This window comes from Triturus cristatus, chromosome 12, assembly GCF_964204655.1.
Source record: "Triturus cristatus chromosome 12, aTriCri1.1, whole genome shotgun sequence".
Taxonomy (NCBI): domain Eukaryota; kingdom Metazoa; phylum Chordata; class Amphibia; order Caudata; family Salamandridae; genus Triturus; species Triturus cristatus.
This window is the reverse complement of record NC_140595.1, coordinates 728,807,282-728,822,999: the sequence shown is the minus strand read 5'-3', so window position 1 is coordinate 728,822,999 and position 15,718 is coordinate 728,807,282.

Below are 15,718 nucleotides of genomic sequence, written 5' to 3'. Positions count from 1 at the left end.
AAAGTTTTAAAAAAAGAAGGAAAAAAAACAACCACTGTCGATGAAATGGCTCTGCCCAGCAAGTCGGTCGTGTTTAGACCACAACGAATGGCGAACTTTACTGCAGCTCTCCCATCTGATATCGCTAGGGAGAGGGTGGCCAGGGCTTCCTCCGGGACCTGTGGTAGCACTTGTGCAACCGTTTCCCACAGGGAATGGGAGTAACAGCCCAATAGGCATGCAGTGTTATCCGACCGCAATGCAAGGCTGCAGAAAAAAAACAATTCTTACCCCAAATATCCAGCCTCTTGGATTCCCAGCCGGGGGTGCATAAGGGAACACGCCCTGTGATGTAGAGGCTTGGACCAGCAAGCTCTTGATGGTAGGGTGGTTGGTGGGTGATGGCAGTGGGCTATTGTCCTATTCACGGGAGCCCCTATGCTGGGCTTGGACCAGGTTCCCAGTAGAACATCTGTCAAGGCCCCGTTGAAGGGCAGGAGGAGTTCCGAGGAGGAGACACCCAGCTGCAGGACCTCTGTCAAGATGTTCCTCTTGACTACCACAGAATGGAGCTGAAGATCCAGGACCTCAGCTGCCCTTCTCACCACCACAGCATATGGGGCTCCCTCCTCCGTAGCCAGTGTAGGGGGAGAAAGCAGGCCAGAATCTGGAGTGGTATACAGGCCACTGGCCTCATCCCATTCCTGATACTAGTCCATTTCGTGTTCAGACTGGTCTTGTAAAGGGTCCAGTGACCCCTCCCAATCTTCCTCCATTCCTAGCCCTTCAGAATATGGCTGAGGTCCCAAAGGTTCTGTCTACACTGGAACTGGCGTTGGTAGACGCCGGTCCGGCTCCGGGTTTTCGGGGATAAGACTGGGGCTGGCGCCGCCAGTGGGTATCAGGAGTCTCTACGATGGGGCCAGGGCTGGAAAAGGTTGCAGTGGCACGACTGGAGTCAGTCTGGATTGATCACCGGATCCATGGAGGTCATCGGCGCGGAGCTGCCGGCACAGAGCTCGATGGAGCCCCCTCTGAGCCTCCGGGGCTCAAAGGCGCGCTGGAAGGGTCAGGCCACCCAAATATGAGGCACATGGCATCATAAAACTCTTTGAGCTGGGAAGCGCAGAGCCAACCCAGGCACAGGTTCAGTGGAATAAGGCCTAGAGCACGAGTCTTCTCCTCATTGACTGACTGACAGGAAGAAGTCGAAGCACACTTCCACTTTTTGTGCTATTTTTGCTTCTTACCTGACCGACTCGAGGACTTCGAGGAAGGATGAAGACTTAAAGCTCCTGGAGCGGTGCCCGGACCTTCCTTTCGATCAGTCAGGAGTGTGAATGAGACCTCCGGGGCAAACTACGCGGTGCCGAGCGGTGGCCCACAAGCAGCTTTAGGGAACACTTTCTCAAAGCTTTCGGAGCCATGGCGAGGCAGTTGGAGCACGGCTTCGAGTCGAGGTCATGCTCCAGACATCAAAGACAAACCAAGTGTGGATTTGTCACCGACATGGCACAGTGGCAGGCGCAGCATGGTTGGAATCAAGAAGTCTTCTTGGACTTGTAAGGAAAATGTACGCACCAAAAAAGGTTTGACAAAATGTCTAAAAAAACCTGTCAAAAAGTGACAGAGGGTAGCTCTCTTCACAGAGCTGTGCTAGCTGGCATGCAAAGAAAAGAAGTGACGACAGCGCGCTGGAGTGGTGCCTATATAGGAGACATGGGCATCACAAAGGCGAAGATGACACGGGCGACGTCAGACAGAGGCAACCAATGCCACCTAACAGCACACAAAGGTATTTCTCGAAGAAAAATCTTCCGGATCCAGTCTGACACCTAGGAAATTAAAAGGTAAGGAATCTTCAGTTAGATATCTCTATCAGATACACTTTCTAGCTATAAACCCACCCATCACTGACTCCTAAACCCCACCCATTCCTGACCCCTAAACTCTACCCATCACTCAACCTTGAAAAACCCTCACATCCCTAAACTCGGCCTATCCATGAACCCGAAAAATCTCGCAACACTCCTACACCCCACTCATCCCTGAAAACATCTCACCACCCCTAAATTCCACTCATTTGGAAACCGTAAAAATCCCTTACCTCTACCCATTCCAAATCCCTTAACACCCTCACCACCTCTACACTCCACCTATCCCTTAACCCTAAAAAACCCTTGCTACACCAGCATTCACCCATCCGTGTCACCTAAAAAACCTGCCTCACACCTAACCATCACCCATCCCTGAACCCAAACACCCCGCACTGCCCTTAAACTTCACCCAAAATTACCTTTTCTTTAAAATGTTTTCCACAAGGCAAAATCAATTCCAGATGAGTGGAATTGGGGTTAGAAATGATAAGGTCCAGGATGGAACCCAAGATGTGCGTGGGGTTGTCACAAAGTTGAATCAGGTCAAGGTCCGCTAGGAAGGTTTTGAGGCTATTAGCAGCCTCAAAGGAAGATCTGGGGACAATGTTGTCCCAAGTTGGATTAGATGGTTTCCATAATTTGTTCTCAAAAGAGAGGCTGTCTCTTGGAGGATGGTAAAAAATGTTTTCTGGTTGCATAGAGATCTGTGTTTGCTGGAGACATCTATGTCTATGCAAAGATATACAGGTGATACCTCCACCAGATCTGCTAGCTGTGTCTAGTCTAAAAAGGTTGTGTTTAGGAGGGACTAAGATGTATGTCCAGGACAGGCCCCAAGGAATAATTTAGACAAGTTTCCGTAAGGATTAGGAGGTCAAGTTCCTGACTTAGGATGAGGTAAGCGATGTCAGTGGCATGTTTCACAGCTGGTCTACAGTTAAGAAACATGCATTTCACATATGTTTCTGGAGTCAATGGAAGTAGTCTGTGTGATGTGAACTTGATTAAGTTTGGAAGTATTAATAGCATTAGAGTTATGTCTGGGTGCTCTGAGGGTTCAGCAGAATAGTTTGTATAAGGCCCTGCTTGTCTGACTTGCCTATGTGTGTGGAATTGTATGCTATGAGGAGGGAGTGAATGTCCATGTCTGTTAGATAATTCTTAAATCTAAGGGGTCTGGAGGCGGCGTTCAGGTAGGGAGTGGCTCTCCGACTCCAGAAAGGAGATGCAAAATTAGGGTCAATTCTCTTAGTTGAAGGAAGGGATGGCAGCATAGAGTGGAAGATAGGAGCTTGAGAAAGTCTGATTATCCCTGGCAACCTGTCAGACGACAAGTCGTTAGCCAACTCTGAGGTGATGTTTATGAGCTTTTGTAAGTCAGCCTTAAGTTTTTTAAGGTCCCGAGCGATCTCCTCAAGTCTGGATGCAGGACAGGGATGGTGATAAGTAGCTGTGGAATGGCTCTGGGGACAAGGTGGAGACGGACCTGCCTATGCGACTATTCTCTGAATTGTTCTCATGTGTAGTCTGGATATTGGGATACGTGGTGTGCAAGGGAACATTATTCTGTGTAGCTCCAACAAGCTTGCTTGATTAGTGTAGTGCTTCGATTACACTGGAAAAGCCCTCCCCTTTTTGAAATTGAGGATCCTTGTGTAATGGATGATTTCTCCATATTGAGGCTGAACCTCACCCTCTGTGGGGTGAATATACCCCCTATACTTTCTCTGCACTTCTGTATGGAGCTCACCTTTACCAATAAGTCATCTAGGTAGGGGTATACATGTATCCACTGCCTTCTGAGGTGAATTGCCACCACAGCAAAGGACTGTGAACGCCCTTGTTGCCGACTATATCCGAAGGGTAGTACTTTGAAGTGGTAATGGCACTTGTTCAAAGTAAACCGGAGATACTTCCAGTGCTTGTTGTTCATCGGTATATGAAAACAGTCCTTGAGGTCAATGGCAGCCATGTAGTCCCCTTCTTTTAGCATCAGTATAGCAACCTGAGGTGTGGTCATTTTGAATTTTTGCATCTTGAAGTATGTGCCTTTTGCCCGCCCTCAAAAGGCAGGAAGCTTGGTATTGTTACGGTGGATGGTGTTATCTGTAGCTGTGGTGGGGCGGCATGGAAAGATCCCCTGTCAGTTGGTCTCCTTGTAAGCACCTAACCAGTTTCAAAGGTCTCCCTGAATTGAAAGGTGCCCAGGGCCTTGACAGTGTAATTGTCTTCATCTGTAGAAAGGACTCATCCACAGCTGATCTAAGCAAGTTCTCCACTGTGAAGGGCATGTTAATAATGCAGGCTTGCCCCTTCGCTCTAATGCAGACATCCTGAGCCAGGCATGACTCTCGAGTGTGGCGCATGTGCACATTTAACTGTTGTGGTTGCACCAGTGTTCCTGTATGACTCCTTTCACCATTTTTATAATGATCGGGGAGGCGCTGTATTAGTTCTTCTATTCACTCCCCTTGTTGGTGGCTGTACTGGTACATGAGAGCATTTGAATTTGCAATCCTCCACTGCATGGCTGCCGATTTCTTTATTTTTCTGCCCACCATGCCAATTCTTTTATTCTCCTTTTCCGGTGGAGGACCTATTAAAGAGGGAGCACTGGGCCGATTCCTGGCTGTCAACACATGTATAGACTGCCCTTGTACTGCTTTTAATATACACAGGATTTTGATTGGCGGGTTTTTACTACTTCTCTACTCTTGGTGTTAGACTTCGAAGATGATGGCTTCCTAAATGCTTTCTTTCTCTCGTCAATGATGCTGGGTAGGATGGGCAGAAATAGTGTCTAATTCTGTGCTGTAAGTAAGGTTTTGAGTATGTAGCATGATTCTGCCTGTTCCTTCTCCGGCTTGACTCAGCAGGCGTTTTTGAGGCTCAGGTTTTAATGAGGGCTCTAGATCTTTCTTTGCCTGTCTCTTGCTGTTTATTCAGGGATTTGACAAAGTTCTTTTTTTATCTACAGTAGGCACTGCCTTTTCAGCTTCAAGCCTAAATCTTTTGATTTTCATGTTGAGCATTGTGGACTGATGCTTCTTTCCAACTTTGGGGAATCGATACAGCCGTTAACGGTCTTCTTATCCTAAGCTAGGTTGAGAAGACTTGCTCTCAGCTGTGTACTTTGTTTTGGACCCATGGGGTTTGTTAGTTTTGCCTTTGCCTTCAACTACCTCTTGTTTTGGCATTGTACGAAAATGGATGATTACAACCTTTGTCAGGGTGAACCCTTAAAGCCACTTAATTACCTGAGGTCACCCCTCTTATATCTATGACAAAGAGCAGACAGGGTCAACTTAGAGAAATGTGAATGTGTAAAGCATTTATACAGTACCATAACAGCAATCAAAAGAAAATGCAAAACAATTAAAATCCAAAACCGAGTAAGGAAAACAGAGTCAAATTTAGTAAACATAATGACGCCAAAAAGTCAAAAATCTAGAAAAAGGGAATTGGAGACATGCAATTTGAAAGTCTTAAATTGGAATAAAACCAAGAAGCATAAAGTGGCAATGATAGTTCTTTAAGTCCCAATCCACCACATGAGTACACTTCGAAAGCTCCGCAGGACCACAGGGCAGGCACTTAGAGACTCACAGGGTGTCAGGCAGATGCCAACAGCAGGATCCAGTTCAGGTCCAATTACAACTGGTCAGCTGGGCAGTTTCAGCAAAGGCCTCTTGTAGATTATTGTATCCCTGTAGCTTGAACAAGACCCTTGGAGTACACATCTTTGTCCTGGGGTCTAAAGGGAGCTGGCCCTGTCCTTCTGGAGAACTTCCCTTAGGTCACAGACAGCAGGTGCAGTCCTCTTCTGTTCTTCCTCAGGTTCAGGATTGTTCTGAAGTGGGTGCCTGGCTAGGCCAGGTTTATGCCTAGCATGAGTTAGTGGGTGGGGAAGACTCCTAAGCACACCCTAACTAATGAGGTAAAAAGTGCCCAGGCCAACCCTAACCACATTGGGCATTTACAAGATGACGAAAGTCTTCTGCCACACTAATCTTGGGCTCTGAAGGCTGGGGGTGTTTCTGGGAGGCGTATATGGTAATTCTGGTACTCATCCACATCCAACAGTAAAATCCATTTTGAAGCAGCCACTGTAGCCACAATAAACCCAGAGACAGAAGTGTGGTACGAAATAAGGAGGATTCTTCCATAACCAGACAGTGGCTACACATGAATTGTCTTGGCATACTCGTTCCTTTGTTTCAAGTGCTCCCCAAGTGTTATATGTAAACCCCAGAGATAGATGTCTGGTAGGACAATTATTTTAGCAACCAGACAGTGGATACACAAGAATTGTCTAGACATCCTGTTCCCATAATTTCAAGTGCGGCCCAAAAGTTATATCTAAAACCCAGCACACCTGTCTAGCAGGGTTTCAGAGAAGCCATCTAGGCAAATTCAGGTCAGCTTACTCTTTGCTCCTGGGAGGCAATTCACACTTTTCTACATTTATTCAAATGCTAATCACAGGCTTGGAGAAGCTTGAGAGCCAATGTAAATTAGTCTCCAGGAATTTCAAACAAGGAAGAGGTATCTTTCTAAAAGTTACTTTCCCTTAATATTTATTAAAAACAGATTTCACATTGAATTGGATGTTTAATATTTATAAAAATTAATTGCTTAATTATTTTTCTAGCTAGTTCCTTTTTTGAGATACCGTATTGGGATTTTATTCTGTACTCTGGTTTGCTTTAATTATTTTTCTAGCAAGTCCAATTCCTAAAATACAATATTGGGATTTTAATCTACATAGGCGAGCTATGCCTGCCACAGTGAAAAATACCTTTTGGATGCTAATCACTGTGACAACACGTCGACATAAAATTTCTAATTGTCCTACTTTTAAGTACCACGCACCATGCCTTGTGAGCTACAAGGCCTATAGAAGGGTGACTTATTAATATTTAAAAGGAAGTTTTTGACCTGTCAAAAGTGTTTATTTTGAAATGCCGAAGTGCAATTTTTACACTGATGCAGTCAGGCTACAATGGTAGGCCTGAAGCCATGTTTGCACTGCCACTGTAGTAGATACCACAAGAGGTGCTACAGTCCACTAGTGGCATTTAACTTCTAGGCTGTTGGTACATTTACAGGCAAGTTAAATATATGAACTAAGAGTGTGACAATTCAACCACCTTAAAAGGGGGGGCGTAGACACTTAACTACTGGTTAGCAGGAGCAAAGTGCATGGAGCTCTAAAGCCAACTAAAGGAAAATGTTACTAACCCAGTAAGAAATTGCGGCATGTAGTGCTTTAGATTCACATGCTCTGCAGGCTTGGCTGTGAACAGTGTTTTTTTCCTCAGAGAAGTCTTTTAAGTCATGAGGTATAGTACTCTTCAAATAACTGTTAATGCACATAGGCATCTGCTCCATTGTTAGATTGTTTTCTCGCACGGCGGGTGAGGAAGGAGCTGGAATACTGTAGTAGATGACCATGCCAGTGAATATTGAAAAGAAAAGTAAAGCAAAGACTTCAGCAACAGCAAAAGGCTTCAAGGGAGGTGAGTGAGTGCATTTGAATCTACAGTACTATATGCCACGAACAGAGTCTTACAGGGTAACACTTTCGGTTTGTGGCATCAGTAGCCTTAGATACACATGCTCTGCATAGACTGGAAATAAGGCTCCTGGTTTTCAGTTTTTACTGATTTTTACAGATAAATACAGACAGAAACACATTTATTTTCCGGTCTGTATTCATTTTTAAATGTGGATAAAAATGGAAATTGGGTTGCTTTTTGTCTGATTCTAAATGCTGTCAGTCACGGCTGCCATGCTAATAGTTATGAGGATTGACAGGCAGGGCAGTTAAAAAACAAAAGGAATTTTAGGAAAGATGCTTAAACAGCAGTTGATATGCACAAGCTGCATACTGATATGCACATGTTTTCATGTACGTGCATTGATTTATCATCCGTGGATTTTCGTATCATTGAGATCTCTCAGGCATTTAAGAATGAGTGCAAATTTATAGGTTAAATACATGTGGGAATATACTAGTTTAAGCTTAATTTTTCACAAAACTCAAAATAAATATGGATACAGATAAAATTAGCAAAAATAAAATATGGATAAAGACGGAAGAGTCAAAAAGATAAGCACCATAAATCCGGGAGCCGTAAAAAGCCAGTCCTCCCCTAAGCAGTGGTTAGCGAGAGGATTGAAATATTGTACGTAGTACCGCCTGGCTCACTTGAGCCTGTTGATGTGCTAGTATGTCCATACAGTAGTGTTTGGTGAATGTGTGTCGTGTGGACCAGCTACCTGCAATATAGAGATCAGCTATTGGGATGTTACACATAAAAATCATGGAGGCTGCCTTTTTGCGTGCAGAACGCCACTTAGAGAGAAGGGAGTTGTCTTATAGCCAGGTCTGTATGCATTTGACTAGGCAGCGAGCAATTCATGCTTTTGAAATGGCATTGCCTTTGTGTGGTTTAGTGTAGATGACAAATAACACTTGTTTTACAAAATGGGTGTGTCCTGGTAATTAATACATGAGGGCACTTTTGAGATCTAGTGTGTAAAGGGTCTGGGTGTGGGAAGAAACTGGGAGCTCAACTGTTTGGTTGAGGTAAAAAAGGGAGTCCACCGTAAGCTGAAACGTTTTCTTACCTAAGAACTACCTTCCCCGCATGAACCTTAAAAAAAGGCTATTTCAGCACGAGAGCTTGGATCTCAATCCCACGCCTGAGGAAGTGATTGTGTCTAGACACACTACCTTCAATGACAGACACTGGAGAGGGCACGTGTGAAGGGGCTCAAAAGGGGGACCCATGAGTCTAGTGAGGACTACATGGAGGTTCCAGGACAGGGCTGGTGGTAACCTGGAGGGATAACCTGAAGGGAATAACCCTCTTAAGCTATTCCATAAAAACCTTAATGACAGACTCTAAACAATGAAGAATGTTCCCCGTTCTGTAGGCATGCTGCCACTGCAGCCAAATGCAAATGAATGGTAGTGTGAGCCAAGCCTGCACGTTGCAAGTGAAACGGTGCTACCTGTCTTGTCTTGTACTGCTGGCTTGAGTGGATCAATGTGCTTGGTTAGGCAGTAGTGGATGAACCTCTTCCACTTTGCCACATAGCAGGCTTTATTAGCAGGACGGTGAGCCTCTTTGAGGATGGACTCACACTCAGTGGGGTGATGGAGTTAGCAAACTCTAGGACCTCAGGTGCCAAATCACTAGGTTGAACTGTTTGGGGTCAGGGTGTCTGACTGAGCCCTGGTGTTGAGTAAGACGTTCCGGACAGTTGGGAAGCTTCTCATGAGGGGATTGCAGACAACTCTAGAAGGGTTGTGAATCAGGGTTGTCTGGCCCACATGAGAGCCACCAGGATGAGGGTGAGGGATGTCTGCCATAGCTTCTGGACTAAGTATTAAAAAAATGTGAGAGATGAAAAAGTGTAGGCAAATATCCCTGACCAGTTCATCCATAGTGCATTACCCATGGATTGTGGGTGCAGAAACCTGGAGACAAAACTTGGGCATTTTGCGTTTTTGGCAGTTGCTCACAGATCTACGTTGGGGAACCCCCCATAGTTGGACGTATGGAGTTCCCACTGTTGGACTTGTTGCCGCTGAGCAGGACTGAGAAGTTGTTGTCCGCTTCCGGAAGATACTACAATAGCAGATGCACCTTGTGGTGGATCGCCCAACGCCAACTGTTCCGCACTAACGCCAAGAGCTGGGGGAAATGCATTCCCCTTGTTTCCAATAGCAATACATAGCAATGTCATGTTATCTGTTTTGTCCAAGACGGTTTTGTGACGCACGTGGCAGAAGAAAGCTTTGAGAGCCAGTTGGACTGTCTGTAATTCCAAATAATTTATTTGGAAGGTCTGTTAAAGAGTTGTCCACACACCCTGACCATCATATCTTTGAAAATGCTCCCCCAGCCCATGAGAGAGGTGTCTGCAGTGATTGTCATTTGGGAACCGGCTCTATAAAGGGCATGCCCAGCAACAGGTTGTTGTTTATTCACCACTGAAGGGAGTGACGGGTGCTGGCCAAAATCAACAATAAATCCTCCTTTGCTTGTGACCATTGTGCCACCGAACACTCTTGAAGAGGATGCATATGTAATCGAGCATGGGGAACAATGGCGCTCCAGGAGGCCATCATGCAGAGGAGGTCCATTGCTGATAGGTAGTTGGCTATCTGGCTTAAAATGAGGCAGTAGACACTGGAAAGCTTGGACCCATGTGGTGCTGGGATAAGCCTTCCCAGTGACTGAATTTAGAACTGCCCGTAGATAGGGATGTACCTGAAGGGGTTGGAGGTGGGACTTGAACACATTGATGGTGAATCCAAGATCATTGAGATCTAGGGTGATCTGGGTGTGGACCAAGCACTGCTGTCTGCTTGCATTCTTGATCAGCCAGTCGTCGAGGTATGAGAAAATGCGGACGCCGCTCCTCCTGAAAGGAGTAGCTACCACTGCAAGGCATTTGGTAAAGACTCTGGGAGCCGGAGTTACCCTCAGGGGTAGAATTTTTTACTGAAGGTGCTGTTCACTAACCACAAACCTGAGGTATTGGCGGTGCACAGGGTGGATTGGGATGTGGAAATAGACATCCTTCAGGTCGAGAGCAGTCGTGAAGTCTTATTGCTGTGGTTGAGTAATTATGTCCTAGAGCTTGACCATATGGAAGTGCCCTGGCAGGATGTACCGAGTGACCGGTCTTTCTTGGAGATGAGAAAGTACAGGGAGTACACCCCTTTTGCTGCCTTGGTTTGGCGACAAAGACTCAATGGCCCCTTTGTGAAATAGTGCATTCAATTCCTCTTGGAGGAAGTGCTGGTGTTCTGTGACACAGGAGTGGTTGCAGTGGGGATGTTTGGTGGTGGAGCAGTGAGGGGTTGCAGTAGCCCTATTCTACAATGAGCAGAACCCATTGGTCTAAAGTTATGTTTTCCTATTGTGCGAGGTACTATTGCAAGTGCCCTCCCAGCCCCAACAGGTGTAATGTGGTCTGGTGAAGTGAGAGGCAGTCACTGCTTGGCAGAGGCAGCTCCCTTAGACGTACCACCTCTGCCACAGCCCTTTTGGTTATTTCTCCTAAAGGCACCTCTGTAATAACCCCGGGAGGCATACTACTGCTACTGCCTCCGGTATGAGGAAGCCTCTGAGGAAGTTGCAAGGAATTGTGCGAGCGACAAAAAGACTCAAAGGGTGATGGGTACTGTAGAGCACCCACTTTACCATGGCTATGTCCTTCTTGATCTTCTCTAGCATCTGATCAACTTGAGACCCGAAGAGGTGTTTCCCATTCAAGGGCATGTTGATCAGACGCTATTGAACTTCTGTCTTAAAGCCAGAGACAGAACCAGGCATGTCGGTAGATGAGAACGCTGGAGTTAATACCCCTTGCGGCAGTGTCAGCTACATCCAGAACACACCTAATGGTTGTACTGGAGATGGTTTGGTACTTCCCTACAAACTCCTGAGACCTCTTTGCCTGTACTGATTCGAAAGGTCTTGGATTAGGTCTCTCATTTGACACCATTGTGCTAGGTCATTCCTAGAGAGTAGCCGACAGAACTGGCAATGCACCAAAGGGTGGCAGATTGAGTGCCGACCCATTTGCCTGCCTCATGGATATTTTTACTGTCTTTGTCAAGAAGCAGGGCATCCCCAGTACCATGTGCATTTGCAGGTTTGCAGGTTTGCATGACCAGAATATCTGCTGGGAGTTTCCCCCTCTTGTAAGGCGGATCTGAAGGGGATGCCTTGTGCTTTTTGTCAACCCTGGGTGTTTTTAAAGACATCATCAGAGGACTTTAGCATGTGTAGGTATTTTGTTGAGTGCTGAGTGTGTGGTTATTGTTATTTAATTTTATAAGGCGCACAGCTACCCAGAGGTTTCCCGGCGCCGCCTGACACAAACAGAGTAGAAAAGGAACTACTGATTGAATAACCACGTTTTTAAGTATTTTCGGAAATTCACATAGATGGTTTCGTTATGAAGTGACAAGGGGAGAGAATTTCACAAAGAGGGCCCCAGATAAGAAAAAGACCGACCACCCATTCGCGGCAGTCTAGTTCTGGGCACTGAAAATTTTGCCTGAGTGGAAGAACGAAGAAGGCGCGATGGATGGTAAGGGTGGGCTAAGACATTCAGGTACTGAGGTGCCGTGCCGGATTTGATTTTGTACATATAGCTTAGGGCTTTGAATTTAATGTGGTTCTCCACCCTGAGCCAGTGAAGGTCACGGAGCGAGCTGGAGATGGGAGCCATTCTAGGAACTTGGCAGAGTAGCCTGGCAGCTGAAATCTGTACCACCTGGAGTTTACGCGTCACCTCCTTATTGGCACCTAGATACAGGACATTGCCATAGTCCAGCCTAGAAGTAATAAGAGCCTGGACCACAGTTCTTTGAGTGGGACCAGGCAGCGTCCAAACAATTTTTTTTTAGCGACTTAAGGATGGTGAAGCAGGTTGAGGCGACCTTGACCGCATGTTGCTTCATTGAAAGCTGGTCATCGATGATAACACCTAGATTGCGGACCTGGTGCGCAGGTTGGGGCAGTGCACCTATTTCAGGAGGAAAATGCTGAGGACCCCAAAGATCTTTATTCTTCCCCAAAAATTAGTACTTCCGTCTTTTCGCCGTTGAGTTTAAGCAGGTTGGCTTGCATCCAGCCTGCAATATTCCGCAGCCCCGACTGGAGAGATGATGGCTTAGATGCCCCTTCTGTGGAGAGGGAGAAGATTATCTGGGTGTTATTGGCATAGGATAAAATAGACAACCCAGCATCTTCGGCGATTGTCGACAGAGGCCTAACATAAACATTAAATAATAGCGGGCTGAGAATGGAGCTCTGCGGTACTCCGTGAGGAGATGCATGGGTCTTAGAACTGGCAGACGGAGAGAACACCTGGAACGTTCGATCGGCCAAAAAAATCAGTGAGCCAATTGAGTGCTGCGCCGACAACGCCCAGTGATTGTAAAACTTTCAATAACACGGTATGTGATACCGTGTCAAAAGCAGGCACTTAAATCAAGCAATATGAGTGCCACAGTTTCACCAGTATCAAGACGGTGACGCAATGTTTCTGTGACTCCAAGGGGAGTAGTTTCTGTAGAGAAACCAGCTCTAAAACCGAACTGTGAGGAATGCAGAAATTTTTGGGAATCAACAAAATGTGTAAGTTGCAGGTTAATGTGTTTTTCTAATATTTTAGAGAAAGCCGGGAGTAAAGAGATCGGGCAAAGATTAGATGGTTCTGCCGGGTCAGCGTTGGCTTTTTTCAAAAGCGGGAGGACCATGGCGTGCTTCTATTCAGATGGAAAAATTGCTTCCTGTAAGGAGGCATTGAGCAACTCCACGATTAGCTTTAGCGACAGCAGCTTCAGCAGTACGGCGATGGGAAGGCGATCTCTAGGGGAGCCGGATTTAAGGCTATCTAAAAGCCGTGTGTGAGACCAGGAAGTCATCCTCCTCTGTGATTGTGTGTAAGTCCACCTTGCGAAAGATGGCTTCCCTGTGAATGACCTCATTAACAAGGTGGTATCATCAGAAGGGGAAGGCTTGGCTGGGTAGAGGTCAGGGTCATTGTCACCTGAGGGGGCAGCACCATAATCATCCTGGGCCTGTGGGTAATTTGGGGCATCACATGGATCCGTAGGATCTAGGGGACTACCCTCCTCCTAGGAACAATGTAGGGACCCCCTCTGGAGACCATGGTGGAGGTGGCTTGTGTGGCAGTGGGTACGTAGGGCCTTTAGGTGGAGGGGTGGGTACCTTAGGTGGAGGATGAGGAATTTTAGGAGGAGGAGTAGAGAGCATAGGGCTGGTAACGCTGTTCATCTTACATTTGGGGGGTGGTGTCTCCAGTGTAAGCTGCTCCACAAGGGTAAGCTTTCTCTTGCATGGAAAAGTGTCCAGCACATTTGCGGCAGCTTGGAAGAAAACTTGTCCGTTTGTGGGTGGATGAATAGTCTCTTCTGCCTACTGTCCAGCTCATCCTAAAGGTGCTGTAATATGGGGTATCAAGATCCTTGGAGGCCACTGAGGAATGCCGTAGATAGTGGAGTTGGTGCCCGCAGCCGTTTTAGCTTTGAAGCCGGTCTGAACATCTCATGGTACTTCAGCTCCAAAAGCCCGCCTGCGACGGTGCCAAGGAACCAGAAGGCATCAAGGCTGCTGCTGGTACTGATGAAAGACGGGTCTCATACGGCTGTTTCTGTGCCATGAACACAGTCTGTGTTGGCTCCCAAGCCTTGTGTCGATGCTGGCCATGGCTGGGATGCAGTGGTGGCCTGGAAGGCTGTTGTGGTGGCAGTGGACTCTAGGTCTGACCCCCTGAGGGAAGGAGGTCGACTGGTTATTTCTGGTGGTGCTATACAGTACTCACCAGGCCTCGAAAAATAAATCTGAAACATTTTACTAGGCCTGTAGATCTAGTGACTTGAATATTCTTCTTGACCTAAATGTAATGTGCTAGACCCTAAGCTCGTCTCAAATTGTGTGATCCTAGGGAAATAATTTATTTCACTGAGTAACCTTTTTCTTTATTATCACATACGAGAGCACCTTCATTTAGGCAAATTCTGCATGTCTGCAGTGCATAAAACTCGTTTGATTTAATAGACTCAACATTTGCTCCATGTATAATAAAAATCTAGCCCATATATAGAGTACACATGACTCCTCACTTGCCTCTTAGTTCACTAATAGCATTGTTATCAGGGCGGGGCAGGAATGTTTCGCAGTTCATATTTAAAAACTCTGACTTTTAATAATATATTACTAAAGCATGCTGTGGTAGCACACTGTCATTTACAGACAGGCATGTTCTATTGATATGGCCACAATTGTTCCCTCCGACATGTTCATCCATAGTGCATTGCCCATGGATTGTGGGTGCGGAAACCTGCAGATGAAATTTGGGCATTTTGTGCGTTTGCACACAGATCTACGTTGGAGAACCCCCAAAGTTGAAGGTATGGGACGGGGAGAGGGGGAGGGGGTGTATGTGGTCACTCTGGGATATAGAACACTCAGACATAGGATGGTCTATGATATATTTTAATAGTTTGAGCGTCAAGGGAAAATAAGGCAGTCGTTTGGCAGTCTTTTCAAATGCAGGGTCCAGTTTTAATCCTACTGGTGTCAGTTTTAATCCTACTGGTGTCAGTTTCCTCACTGTACACCGGAGTATGTCCTTTTTCCTGCGTGCCCAGTCTTAGGCTGCTCTTGGTCCCAGAGGGAGAAACGACGTGGCGTATGTCCCTCAAAATAAAACAAATATAGCAGAAGGTCAGGCGCCTTATCACTCAAGCATGCTCACGCTCACCCTTCACTGTCACCCAGGTGTTTCTCATGCATCCTTCGTGTGTGGCATGCTCCTGACACCTGTGCCTAAGGAAGAATCCTATTTGTGCCTATTCCTTCACCTGGTGAGTGAAAAGAGTTTTGCAAATTTTACTTGCCTGAAGCCACGGCCCTCCGAGGTCGTGGGAGTCGCACCACTCTGCTCTTCTCCGGGCCGGTTTGACCGTAGCGCAGTGCGTCTTGGCCAGGTTTCTCTGCTCACAGCTGGGCTATCTTCTTCTGGGTTCTCATACTGTTTCTGGAGGACTCCGGTCCTCTGCTGCATGGCCCGTCTCCGGCCTTCTGTCTCCTTGCTGGTACCGACCACCTCGTGGTCTCCCGCGTTCTCTGCTTCTCCTCCCCATTTCCATGCTCGCACATCCTCCTCTCAATCCTCCTCATAACGCGCCTGCATCAATCTGTCCTTGGCCGCTAGAGCGTTGTGCTCTCTTTCCTCACGCCGCAGCTCCGGCGACATGTTGGAATCCCCGCTCGGACACGGTGCGGGATTACACTGGAGTT